General features: G+C 37.9%; 2 long non-coding RNA genes across 2 annotated transcripts; one reads left to right on the forward strand and one right to left on the reverse strand.

Moving 5' to 3' along the window:
• Positions 1–4,559: 4,559 nt before the first annotated feature.
• On the reverse strand, positions 4,560–5,463 carry LOC146512479 (uncharacterized). The gene is made up of 2 exons (XR_014875800.1): positions 5,373–5,463; positions 4,560–5,326 (listed from the first exon to the last, which is right to left on the reverse strand). It is a non-coding gene; the product is annotated as an uncharacterized LOC146512479 (long non-coding RNA).
• LOC146512480 (uncharacterized) lies at positions 5,320–6,735 on the forward strand. The gene is made up of 3 exons (XR_014875799.1): positions 5,320–5,698; positions 5,862–6,042; positions 6,415–6,735. It is a non-coding gene; the product is annotated as an uncharacterized LOC146512480 (long non-coding RNA).
• Positions 6,736–10,738: the final 4,003 nt, after the last annotated feature.

Raw genomic sequence — 10,738 nt, forward strand, 5'->3', positions numbered from 1 at the left:
GCCCGTGTGGGTATCTTGGATGGTTCTGACATTAAATCTTTCCACAGGCAGACTTATAAGTATCTGTCAGAGGACTCAAAACCACCTTTGTGATAATTCTCAGGAACACATTTGGCATCACCGACATACAGCACTCTGCAAAGGTCTATAGCAATGACTCATTTCTTTATATTTTACTTCCAAGGAGCTTGACTTTCTTGGAATTTTGACTGTCGTCTTGAGCAACAGTTCTCCAGGCTTTCTGAAGGTCGTTTGAAGTTTTTCTTTGGGGAGTGTTTTTTGATTCATTTAGTCTAATAAGTGCATTTTGGTGCCTTTCAACACAAAACAATAAGAACACTATTAGAAATAGAAATAATAAACATGTCAAACATGTAGACCATATAAAAGAAGGATAAGAATAGATGACATTTTTTTGATCATTTTGAAAGGGTTATGCTATCAAAAAACTTTTATCTTTAAATAGGCTTATTTAAAATGAATATAAAGGTTTGTAAAAGTCCCAGAAAGTGTTCTGCATTCTTTGAGGATCATATACTGTATTCCCACTTAAGTCTTTAACAGGACATGTAGCTGTTTCTTCTTTATTTATATTTAACTAGTTAGTTAGAAATCAACCTGATTTGTTACTGTGTTCAAGATTTTGCAAGCGAAGTCTTTGTACTAAGAATACATTTTTTTTAAAATCAATAATTCAATTAATCTAGTTTTGCTTTATGTATTTTGCTCAGCATTCCAGCAAGGAGCCATAGGCTAAGGATTTAATGGTTTCCTCTAATTCCTGAATACGTTTTGTTTTTCTTTTTTTCTTTTGTGATGAGACTGAAATTATTGGTGGAATTACCTTCTTATTTCACAGCTTTCCCTGGCTCTCAGAGAGCAGATGCTGATGGTACAGGCAGGTAATTATAGTCTAAATATAAAGTCCATGCTTATAAAAAAATATTTAATAAAGTCTCCAGTTTTTACTTGGCATAATGACCTTCTTATTTCCTAGAGCTAAAGACACAAGACCATTTTCTTTAACAGCTATAGGGTGCATCTCAGTGTCTGAACAGTGAGCTTCTGACTAGGAAATAATCCAGATGTACGGCTTAACTATATTTGTGGACTGACAATTGCAGTGAGTTCCTGCTGTACTGAGCCTGTCCATTTCTTCATTTAGTCTAAAGTTGAGGTCGCCCTTAAGAACAAGTGAGCAATTTAGGTGTTCAGTGAGTGTAATAAAAAAATCGTGGTAGAATGAGTTGTCATCGACATGACAAAAGATAATTTTTTTTAGAAAGCTACCCTCTGGGTGTATAACTGGGCTGGTTAACCTCTTCTGTCTGGAGTGGTGAAAGGTTCAGTAAGAGTGCAATATGTAGACATGAGTGGCGCTTAGTATCGTCTGACTATATGTGTGCTCATGAACTTATATGAGCGAGCAGTTGCATGCCTGTGTGTGAGCCCTATATGTCTGTGTGCACTGTGAGGCTGCAGTGGATATTCCAGACAGGCAGGTTATTCAACAAGTACGTTTTCTCCACAGACTCTCTTTCACCAAAATTTTCTCTCAGCTCTATGGACTTGCAGGGATTTCTGCTCAGAAGAATAAACAAAGTAAGTAGCTTATTTGGAACAGGCAGTGTGGTGGTGCCAGCAACAATGGCAACAGCAGCAAGAACAGAGAGAGCACTAAGGAGAGAGCAAAAGATAGAAAGGTGGTGAGCTGGCACAGGTGGATTGAGGGACAGTGATATTTAGCCTCCTTCGTTTCTGAAGTGTGACTAATACTGACCGAGCTATTGTCATGTCACAACACTAGGAATTAATACATGTTGACCTTTCTGCTATATATCTGCTCAAACTGACGATTAAACAGTTAAACTTACTTGAAGCCTCCAATACTGACAGTCTGTAACCATGTGGAATAAAATACACTTCTTAAAAAATGTGCCTAATGATGACAATACTGCAAGGGGTGAATGTATCTAATGACTTTTTACTGAACTGTGGCATATTTGTGGCTGTTATAAACCCAGTAAAAAATAATAATGATAACGTATCACAAATGAATATTTCCATCCCAGCCGTTGTCTTCTCCACTCTCTCTCATGATAATATTTTGCCACATCCTCTTAAACACACTGCAAACTTTTAGGTTTTTGCATATGTTTGACTAATAAGACATTAGAAATGAAATGAAGTTAAAAGAAATAAAGACTCAAAGCTTTTTAAAAAAATGTTTTTATCAGGGAATACTATCATGAAATGAACTGTAGCAGTTATTACCAAAAGTCTGTAATTAAACTGTGCCTGTGTCAGTAAATGAATATGTGTTTTTATGGTGTTTTGTTTTCCCTTTTTGTAAAAAAAAAAAAAAAAAAAAAAAAAAGGTTTACGATCAAATTTTGATCAATAGTATGTGGTGTACAGAATACTTTATAATACTTTATTATAATAATAACAGGACAGAATAATAGAATAATATGAAAAATTATGTTCGACAGCTCAGATTTTTGTTCATCAGACTTGAACTGTCTGCCTTTCCCACTTGTCTTTTGTGCATAGTCTTACAGCTTATCTGCCTCAGATGTTGCAAATGCCAGCTTGCCTATGGCTGCCTATATATCCCTCTCATGTCTGACATTAGACCACCCCTGTGATTCTGCTTTGTTTCACTCATTCTAAATATCCGTGCATTTTTCGCAGCAAAGTCTCGAGTATTTGTGCCTGCAGCCTTGTTACAGTAATGGTAGCTCCTTTCATCCATTTGTGTCAGTCAGCAAAAGCCACACTAACAAAGCTCTGCAACAGCACAACAAAAGGAAATGCACGTACAATTAATGCTGTCACTCATTCATGAAGCAATTAATTTCGAGTCAAGAGCGTGCTCTTGTGCTTATTTACTCTTTTTCTACACCCCATTTAACAGACACTCAATAATGTCTTTAATTACAAGTATGAAAATTTTAATTTGTGTTATCACTGAGGAGTGCCACATCACTGTAATTTGCCCGTCTATGAAATGGCACTAATATACACGCCACTTGTTTAGTTCATAGTTGGGCCCTGGCTTACTTTGACATGCACTATGCTTCTGTGGCTTAACAAGAAAGCAGAAGCACCCCCAGCAGAATAACATGCCCTGCCAAAACACAAAAACAAAACAAAAAAAGTCTGAGGTTTTGACATGGCTGCAACCTCCCACATCCCACTCCGACCAACATCCACAGTAGCACCAAAACAAAGCTGATCTACGGAGGTATCAGCCTACAACGCAAAGGACCCAGTGGACTTGATGACAGACAGCTTTGCCTGCAGCCTATATGATAACGTTCAACTAAAGCAAACCAGAATGATGACAGCGATAAACAACCATAATAGGTTTTTATGCAGTATATTGGAATGATGATGCTTGACACTGCAGTTGGACACTAAAGTTCATTCATGCAGTTTTAAAAATGTCTCCAGATATTTACTGATTGGTGGTGCTCTTGTTTCTTCTAATGAAACAATGTTTTCCACAGTTCCTGTTATGCTATTCGATGAGATGTTGTTTTATAATCTCACTGCTTTTAGGAAATTTGCCACTTCAGCCTGCTCTCACTCCCACATGTTGTGTATATTGTAATGCACTGAGGAGAGCATTATGTAGCATCACTTTGTGTCCAGGGCAGATTGACACAAAGTCAATGCGAGTCCCTGCGTAAAAATGCTCTGTTAGTATTGTCCCCAACGCATAACCATTGGATATATATATATATATATATATATATATATATATATATAAGTATTAGGGGTGCAACGATACTCGTATCGATATTGAACCGTTCGATACAGTGCTTTCGGTTCGGTACGCATATGTATCGAACAATACAACATTTTTAATTTATTTGATCAACTTTTCTTCTGACGATGCTGTCTGTGTTGAGCGCTCAGTGGATCTGTGTTCGACTTATCCGCCTAGGCTGCACTGTCGAGTGCAGATCCACTGAGCGCAGCACAAGCTAGCAAGACAGAAGCTAAGCTCGTTGCAACATGGCAAATTTAACCTCCCCCACCCTCACTCGGATCTGGCCTTTGGAACTATTTTGGTCTTCATGTGACGTATGACTCTGAAGGTAAGCACGTCATGGACAAAAGTAAAACAGTATGTCGGACGTGCCACGCAATGCTCAATTACATGGGTGGGAACTACTGCATTAGCGCAGTTTGCTCATTAACGTGTTGGCCGTCCAGCCCCACGCACGGGGCGATCCGTGGTAGCTCGTTAACGGAGATTTGCCGTGTTGTGGCGTTAACGTCATTTCAGATTAACGCTGACAGCACTAGTGGGAACACAATGAATATGACTGCACATTTACTCTGATAGCATCCTAGTGCAAAGACAAGTGGAAGCAGACGAAAACAACAAGCACGCATGCTACAAACTGTCATTTAGACAGCCGTTCCCAGATAGCAAGGAGACATTGAACAGATGTTGATTTTCCATCTGAACCATCAGAATCGTCATGCTTGAAATGTCAACACAAAACCAATGTTGAAACAACATTGAATTACTGATGAAACCTGACACTGACATTGAAATAACATTGATTCACTGTTGTTCTGTCATCGTTGATTGTTGATCTATTTATAGTTGACAAGGTGACAACAATCACGTTGAAAAACCATTGATTTATGGTTTCGCGGGAAATTAAAGCTGCTACCACTTGGACTATTCCATAGCCCCCCCTCTCACAGTGGTACATCCCTTCAGGTAACCATTGTCTTGTACAGTAGAGCGGGACATTAGATTTACTCTCAGCGGAATTGACCGGAGAAGGCATCAGTTCATGCACTGCACTGGCCTGCACCACGATTAATATAAGGTAAGAATGAATGACTTTTGTTCTATTCGTTATTTCCACGGTTGCATTTGAATAACAGTAAAAAACAAACAAACTTGTTAATGTAAAGTTTCGGACAAAATGTGGGAGCCCGAAATTGTGTCTACTTTCATCTTACAATCCGGCAACAAATAAATTGCACTGCGAACAAAGTCAACAAAGAAAACATTTTCGTTTCATACTTTTCCGTTATATTCCCTTACAAAGCTAGCTAGCTAGCTTTAACGCTTCGAGGGTTCCTTTGTTCTTGCCGTCGCCTCGGCGCTTGACCCAGACTTTCGCTCTGCAGTTGCTTTTTAGCATAGTACTACAAAAAATTGTAAATCTGTGATATATGATTGATAAACGTAAAGGTAACTGTATAAATGTGTTCAATGACTTTGTTACTTTTAATGATTGGAGAGCACCCGCTTCGATTCGCACTCAATTCAAACTTTACGTTGCACGCTCACCTAACTTTACGTTGCACGCTCACCTAACTTTACGATGCACGCTCACCTACCTTGCGTTTGCACCTTTTGTCCACACGTAAACTGCGTTTTATTATTTATTTATTAGTTTTTCGCCTCTCACTGCTTAAGCCATTAATCTTTCTGGAATTGTTTTTTTAAACAGATGCGACCTCACAAAAGATATTAGCTATGCTGTCAGACCTGACGACAGCTGTTAACGAACTCCGTGAGGAGGTCAGAGCCATCCGCCATCCCTGCTGAAATGAATCGGTAGATGCTGGGGTACTGCCTCTGGATTTGCCCTTGCACAACATTGAGGAGCTAAACAATGCAGAGGCAGCTCTTCAATCATAAGAGGCAAATAAGGCAATGGTAAGTATATAAAGGTTATGTACACTTTGTAACTATAAAGTGTAATAGCTGTCAGATGTGATTTAAATACATAACAACGGCCTGTTGATTAAACACACAAGCACTTGCATACACATTTAAGACATGAGACACGCTAATTCCATCTCTTAAAATGTGTCTATAGGTGAGACGCTTTGCCTTGATTGGAGGGACCACACTGGAGGTGCGAGTCCACCGTGTAATGGCTTATGCCATTACAAACGAGCTGGCCTCGGTACTCAACTGGGCAGGGAAAAAAACCAAGGACCAGACAAAGCAAAAAATGGCATTTAAAGATACAGCGCTCTGCAAATGCATATATGGTGGTAAGTTTTACAGTTTTTTTGCTATATTACTTTGTCTTTCTTAATAACAAGACTTTCATGTCCGGTTAATCTGGAGATGGAGTCTTTGGTCTTTGGCTTGTTTAGTCCTCGGGTTGTAGTTGTACAGCCCGAGGACCCCATGTTTATTTTGTTTTAAAGGATACACGGCACACCATGCTAAGACTTATCACTTTTTCCGCTCATAGCTCTTTGGGAATCAAATGCGGCAGTTTGCAGATTTACGCCTGGTGACTTTCATGTTTATCAGCCTAGGAGTTTACATACTTTCTCCCCGCTGAAGACAGTTAACAAGAGCTTATTCATGTGCTCTAATTCACTTTTTGTGTTTGTGTGTGTGTATTTTTTTCCTAGATGGCCTGACGCAGCAGTTAGGGGCAAACTCTATGTCCGAGTTTGTCTTTGCACAAGCAGTGCAGAAATGGCTCCGATACGCCCCAGATCGTATGGGTATGGGTGGTGCAGGACGCACATCATGCATCCCCATCCCAGAGTAAAAAATTACAAACTTCTGTGAAACATATAAATGTAAATAGGAAACTGTCTTTTAATAAAGTATTTAGCAAACGAAACATGCCTATTGACCTTTTTTTTTGTTTATTTTTTTTCTCTGTTACATCACATGCAATGCTTTCTTATTTTAGGATATTAATATTGACATGATACATTGTGAGACATTTGTTGTTGTTTTTTTTTATAAAGGGTGTCCAATTTGAGGAATAAGTACAATTATGTGTTTAGGTGGTTTAAGTATTGATGGAAACATGCAGTAGTTTAGTATTGGTTAAAATACTTATAAAGAAAGGTAGATTTCCATTCATGATTTAACTGTTGTTTTTAATAAAAAGCAACTGCGAAAGAGGTGGAAAATCAACACCATAGCTCAACAGTGTTTCAATATCAGAATCTGACATTGTTTCAATGTCAGGTTTCAACATTGATTCAACATCAAAACCTGACGTTGTTTCAACATTAAAAAAGGGTGCAAGAGTGACGTTAGGTCAACGTCACACTTCAACGTTGGTTCAATGACGTCGCCTGATATTGACTCAACGTTGTTTCAATGTTTCCTTGCTATCTGGGTTAGCACATGATTCTCCTTATGGGGACCTGATATGTTTAATATGCTGCTGAGAATATAGCCCAGAAGAAGCGTATAGTATAGCTTTTATTTTGGAAAGAGCCATTTCTCTGTAATAAACTCTATTTTCCAAAGATGAATGATTTCTCTATCAGATAGATTTATTTTTTTATTGCTTTGTTGTTTCAGCAACATTAAATTTAAAAACTGTACTTTTGAGTTAAAATATATATTTATAATTTTAATAAATGACAAATTAAAAAAGCATGAACATATTTTTGTATCGAAAAAATATCAAACCGTGACACCAAAGTATCAAACCGAACCGAACTGTGAATTTTGTGTATCGTTGCACCCCTAATATATATATATATATATATATATATATATATATATATATATATATATATGTATATATACACATAGGGATATATGAGGTGCTCATTGCAGACTACAGAAGTTTGCCTTGATTTAGTAAAGGGTTTATTATAACCAAAATCACAACATTAAACCTAAATCTTGATTTGTAGATTTTTGCTTCAACTTTAAAAGGAACTTGGATACACTTTGAGTGCTCACAATAATTTTAGGTGAGAACAAACAGTCTGGAGACAGTTTTTAAAAATGTATCTTTAATCTGTTTAATGTTTTTTTTAAACAGCCACAGTACATAACTATTTCATTTTAAGATAGACTGGTTCTTATATAATGCTAATCTACTTGACCTGATCACTCAAAGCGCTTTATACAAATTGCCTTCACCCATTCACACCCATTTATACAAGCACTTTTTCTATGTGAGTTCTGTCTAACACCGATACACATTCATATTCGAGTGGATGCATCGGACAGCAACTTGGGGTTAATATGCTGCCCAAAGATACTTTATCATGCAGCCTGGAACGGCCAGGGATCCAGGAAACTACCAACCTTCTAATCAGTAGATTACCTGCTCTTTCTCCTAAGATACAGCTGAGGCAGTAAGCAACAGTGTTTGCCTAGTTTGTCATGTTTCCTAAACTGTAAATGTATGAAAGAGAAGTTCAGACTTCTTTATTGTGACTGCAAATGCTGCTTTTCTGTCTTTCTGCTACTTCCTCTCTTCAACACTTTACCCCTGTTGTGTTGGTGCTCTCTGTTTCCATATCAACCTCAATGAGGTGATTGGCCGGCACTTGCGCTGACTTGTGGGCTGGACTTAAATAGACTAGCCTTTTGTTTAGCTGTGCTCAGCATTCTGCAGCAGCATCCATGAGGCATTTAATATACCTTTTAATTTATGTAATTATCTCTTATCAGTAAACAGTGGCTTGCAAACTTCACTGAAGCTAATCAGCTGAAAGTTAACCAATCTTTCCAGGTAGGCAAGAAACTGTCAAACATTTGTTTAAGTGTAGCATGTGGTAGCACATGATGATGTAAATTTTAGATAAAAGTATTCAGGGATGATTTTGTGGGAAAGGTCCAGCAGATCTGCAGTTTCTGAAATATTCAGAACAGCCAGTCTGGCACTAAGGTATGCCACATTCAAGGCCACTTAAATCCTCTCACCAGTTCTAATGCTCAGTTCAGCAGGTCATCTTAACTGCTCCTGCAATTTGCATCACTGATTTGTGTTAACAGCAGTTAAATAGTTATCCCTAATAAAGGGACAGGTGAGTGTGTTTATCTAAGTAAAGTTCTATGCATGAGGCCCAGATCCTGCTGAACACATGAGGTGAAAACAGTTTGAAGAAACAAAAAATGATTTGCACAGTTTGTTTTTGAAGAATGTTGCTCTATTTCACAGAAACACTGTCTTACTGAGAAAGATTTAAATGTTGTTTTCCTTGAATTTATTTTGCCCCATCTGTAAAACTGAAATGAAAAGAAAAAAACAACCCACACACCGCTGTGGCTTAAGAGACTGTGAGCCTCGGAAACACTTTTGGTCAAAAAGAAGGCAAAACAGTTTATATGACAACCTTGGGTACTTAGAAAAAAGTATTTTTTCTAAGTACCAAAGTTTTTAAGCATCAAGAATTTGGCTCTAGATCTAATCTACACTCAAATTCTTATGCAACATTGACGTATTTCTAAAAATACAGTAATTTATGCGTTGAGTTAGATGGATTTTGAGGCCGTCTGTGTGACAGATCAGATAATTCTGTCAATGTCAGCTGTCGTGTCCTAGAAACTCGGACATCATCGCTGGTGTGTTGTTGAACTGGTTGTTCTGGACTGATTCCAGGTCCCAGAGCAGCTTAATAGTGTCAGCATCTATCTGCTGCCTCTGCCAGATCCACTTATGCAACCACATAGGAATACACGCACAAGCGTGCACACATGCAAGCACACACGACAACCAAATACGGGTCAGTTTTACTGTTAGCATCTGGCTTGATTGTCTAAGTCAAGAATGTGTGAGCAGAATGCACTAGATGTCTGTTTTAGCTGGTTTATCTAATACCAACATTCTGAAAAAAGGGGGGCACAGATATTACGATCAGCCCTAGAAATTAGTAAATTAAATCCAGCTCTCTGTAGGCAAATGCTGACCTGCATACTTCAGAATTTAGGATCCACAACGATTGCTTAGTAAATCCTCACTAATGCTGGGCAGGAAAGCGAGCAGATTTACACTGCAGCATAATTTGTACAATACTTAAATTGTTGACAAATACAGGAAGCTTTGAGTAATCTAATCAGGTCCAGTACTCATAAGGTTACAAGTAACGAAAAATGAACCCAAGGGACAGAAATGCAATAAAATGGTCATAATCGAATTTTTTCCCCCGAGTTACTTAAATGCAGTCAGACAAGTGCACATTGTTGTCTTTACCTGTGGCTTTTTTCAGTGTGTCCATTTCTTAACATACACATTTCATTAGTATGCGCACAGCTCAGTGTCAAAAGGGTCAATGTGACATTCAATGCAGCAAACATAATTAGGTTGTAGCAGAGGATTTATTGAGATTAGGGTTCATTTTAGAGAAAAATTTGCCCAAAATGTAACAAAATGGTTAGTGCAATCTTTTTTTTTCAGCTGAGTGCATCCATTTCTAAACATGATCATTAATTTTGAGTTTATTAGTATGTATGGGGCTGAATGTCAAGAGGGTTAGTGAGCAGTCCAATATTGAAAAACAGAAAACACAGTTAGGATGTTAAAACAGATACTAAACAGTGTCGAACACGTACACTCTACATAAATCCATCACAGACATACAAATGAAGCATTAGTCACACAGTGGGGGAAATAAAATTATTTGTTTTTGTAACATCCAAAGAAATGAACAATGTCTATTTTATAGTAGTTTAATTTTAATGGAGAGAGAATATTAACCAAAAATCCTGAGAAAAACAAATCACACAAAAGTTATACGTTGATTTTCATGTCATTGAAATAAGTATTTGATTCCCAAGCAAAACATGATTGAGTATTTGATGGAGGAACCCTTGTTGGCAAGCACAGCGGTTGTTGTTTGTCACCAGGTTTGCACACATCTCAGGATCTCTCAATCCTTTAGGTTTCTTGGGGTTTGGCAACTCGAATCTTCAGCTCCCTCTTTACAGATTTTCTGTAGGTCTGAGGTCTGGAAACTGGCATGGCCATTT

This window comes from Neolamprologus multifasciatus, chromosome 8, assembly GCF_963576455.1.
Source record: "Neolamprologus multifasciatus chromosome 8, fNeoMul1.2, whole genome shotgun sequence".
In the NCBI taxonomy this organism is placed as follows: domain Eukaryota; kingdom Metazoa; phylum Chordata; class Actinopteri; order Cichliformes; family Cichlidae; genus Neolamprologus; species Neolamprologus multifasciatus.